General features: G+C 45.5%; 1 pseudogene; it reads right to left on the bottom strand.

The window, feature by feature from the left end:
* Positions 1 to 2,693: 2,693 nt before the first annotated feature.
* On the bottom strand, positions 2,694 to 3,255 carry LOC103739259 (annotated as a pseudogene).
* Between the last annotated feature and the right edge of the window lie 283 nt (positions 3,256 to 3,538).

The following is a 3,538-nucleotide window of genomic DNA, read 5'->3' as shown; positions in this document are numbered from 1 at the left end:
CCAATGGCCCAGCTGTGCAGAGCAGCATGTACTGCTCCAGACACAAAGTCCCCATTGCAGGGGGATTCGCAGCCTCCTACGTAGAGTTGCCTAGTAGTGTATTTACCAAAATTTACTTTTTTAAAATGAGTAAATAGAAAGCTGTTCTCAGGGTAAAGTTAGTGTTAATATTTGGAGAATCATTGATACCAAAGTATCAACATTATATTTTTGAATGTAGACAGTAACACCTAGGATTAAAAAAAAAAAAAACTGAGTTGCAGGCCTGGAGTGATGGGTTAGCGGTTAAGAACACTGGCTGCTCTTGCAGAGGATCCAGGTTGAATTCCCCACACCTACATGGCAGAGCTAACAACTGTCTGTAACTCCAGTGCTGGGGAATCCAATGACATGGGCATATTTACATACATGCAGGCAATACACTCATACACATTAAAAAATATATATATTGCTTCACAGTGCTCTAATATTAACAGAGTTGAATATGGCATTGCCTGACAGAAAAATGAATAGTTTGCTGAACAAAAGCCCAGAGTCAGGATATATACACAGCAGAAATGGGGCCTCAGAGTCTCAGCACTTGTGCACAATGAAAGAAGAAACCTTTTTAAAAATCTTTAATAGAGGATACAAATCAAAAAGGCAACAACACCTGATAGGTAAAAAGTTGGCGGAGAACGAGCGAATGGAGGAGGAGGCACCAGGACACAGATAAAACTCTCAGCGGGATAGAGTTTTATTTCTCATGGGACACGGTCCCTTCCGGGAAGGGAAAATGTCTGCCCACAGATTATGAGCTGGGCTTATATACAGGGGCTTCAGGGTGCTGAAGGCAGGAAGTTTTGTAGGAAAAATCAGGCGGGGGGAAGCAGGAAAAGCAGGGCTTGTAAACCTGGCTCCGTTCCATCTGCCAGCCAGGATCTGGGTCAGGAAGTGTTTACTTTTTTGTCCTCCTAAGACAAGGGAAAAGCTGCTGTACTAAAACAGCTCCTAAAATCTCTGATTAAGAGGCAGGATCTGTTATCTTGTCTTCGGAGATCAGAGGAAAGGCAGGCTGCCTCTTAGAAGAATCTGCTTCCCTTGACTTCAAAGGCCAAGGTGCTTATCAGCTCAGTTCCCTTTTTCAGGCTTGAAAAATCCAAAGTCTATAGGACCCTGTTGGGGAGGGGAGAAGCTGCTGCTGTTTGAAACCCTAATAACACCAACACTGGAGAGGTGGGAAAAGGGGTCGAGCCTCTCTCTAGGAGCTGCTCGGCCCCTGGCACAGGCTCAGCAGGCTCAAGGAACTTCAACATTTAGATGAGGTCCAAATCCCATGTCAAAACCTAATCTTGATCTCTCTGATCAGGGTCATACCAGAATCAGCAATCCTTTACCCAAGGATTCCCAAGGATCCAATCCTTCCATGATAGGGAGTCTAAGCCAAGAACCATCTTTCTCCTGGCACCAGAGTTAACTTGCTCTCATCCCAACACTTTGACAGAGAGTAGGCCCCAGCAAACAAACCACCAGCTCCCAAACCAAAGCCTAGGACTGTTGCCAGCCTCAAGAAGCTGCTTTAGCCTCTGTGATTTGGGAAATCCATACCCAACTGCTAGCCCCAATTCAATTTCTAGGGACAATACTGGAGTTCCATGGGGAACAAGCACAGGCAGATCAATAATCCTGTGACCAAGCTGGGGAAGGGAGCCACAACCCCTGAGCCCCATTAACAGCTCCAAGTGCTTAGGAGAAATCAGAAACTATGGTTTGTGTGCTTTTGCCCTCAGGGCAGCACTAAATGGGATGGGGAAAGAAAAAATTGAGGGAGGAAAGTGGTGTAGCTCTTCCCTACCACCTAGAGGAACCTATAACATGACCCACCCCCACCATTCAGGGAGTCACCTGGAAGCCCTGAGTTGCTCTCATCCCTCAAACTACAAAACCCCAAAGCTAATCCATAAAGTAGCAAGGACTTGGGGAGGAGGATAGCTGGCCCTTGCTGACTCATCAGCTAGTAAGCAAAAAAACACAGCTGGAGCAGGGAGCCACAAAGGGAGAGGGGCTAGGCAATAGGAGCTCCCCTACTGCCCTACAGCTTTCTTCTGACTTTGCAGTCACTACGATGACAGGTTCAGAAAACACATACACCCTGCTCTACATAACAGTCTGCTTAGATTCTAGGAGGATTACCGCCATGAAAGGCAACAAGGGAAAGAAAAATCAACAAAAGAAACTGCTGAGAAAACTGGGATCAGGCCTAGAAAAAAAAAAAAATGAGAGTTTTCGGGTCTCTACTACATTCCCCGCAAAGGGAAAATTTCATGCAGGTAGGAAAGGCAAGGATTTCCCCTATTCTGAGTTCTTGGTAAACCTAAGAATAAGAAAAATCCCCTAGACTTGCAGCATCAGTATGTATCCAAGTGCCTTACCAGCACAAACCTCCCCTCCCCTCATTGTTAGGCCTTCTGGCATGGGTAAAATTTCCAAAACATTGCCTTCTGGCCCAATCCCTCCCCCTCACCTCAACCCCAAACAAAGAGCATCGGCCTGTGGTTCCCCACCTCTCTTCAGAGAAGAGGATACTAGCAGAGTGCCCACACAGTGGAGTCTGGTACCAAAGGGCAGAGTGCTAGACAGTCTATCAGGCCAGGGAATGGGCAGGCAACTTTAGATCAAAGAGAGAGAGAGGCTTAGTCAAAAGAGACAAAATCCAATGTCATTTCAGCAGGAAAAGTAGAGGGCAAGTGGTGAGAGGACTCCTACTGGCGCACCTTCCCAGGGACGTAGTTCCTGTCAATTGCCTCTTCCTGCAGGAACATATGTAGACAGCGTTCATTCTGAGCCAGTGGGTGCCCCAGCAATTTTGTTAATAAACTGTTCGAGGCCCTGCCTCCTTTTTTTAGTAAAAGACTCCTCAAAGATCCCTTCGTCTCCTTGAAAAGGGAGTTTCTGCTTCAAAACTTTCCCAGGCAGTGGCAGTGCTACAATCTTACTATCTCACTCCCAACTCATTTTACAGCCACTCAAAGTCATTGCAGCACCACCTTACAACAGGAATCTTTCAGCCTAAAGATAGGTAAGTTTGTCTGCATGCGAACCTCATAGGTGGTGAAGCACAAACGGCCCACGCGCCCACCGACTGTATATTGAAGATGTCTATCTCCAGGAAGTTCCTTGGCTGTCCTTAAGCATCGGTCAGGTCCCGAGGCTTCGAGAAAGCACCTTAGTGTCTGCCACTGCCACGTCCGACGTTATTCTGAAGGAGAGACTCATAAATAATTTTTTTAAGTTGCTTTGAAGTTATATCAGTTGAGAAGTGATATTACTCTTTTTATAATGAGAGCAAGACACTATTTTTATTTTATATTGAATTTTTGCAAACAGCATACAATATATTTTTTATCATATTTAGACTCCCTACCCTATCTGCACCATCCCTTAGTACCCCTACCCTATTTTGTTATATATATTAAGGTCTAGTGAGTCAAATTTATGCCCTCAAATGTCTCTTTCAGTGTGGGCCTATCCACTGGAGCCTGGTTAACCTATCCAGTGT

Source organism: Nannospalax galili, unplaced genomic scaffold, assembly GCF_000622305.1.
Source record: "Nannospalax galili isolate Female #2095 unplaced genomic scaffold, S.galili_v1.0 scaffold336, whole genome shotgun sequence".
Classification (NCBI taxonomy): Eukaryota; Metazoa; Chordata; class Mammalia; order Rodentia; family Spalacidae; genus Nannospalax; species Nannospalax galili.
This window is presented reverse-complemented; position numbering and strand designations above follow the sequence as displayed.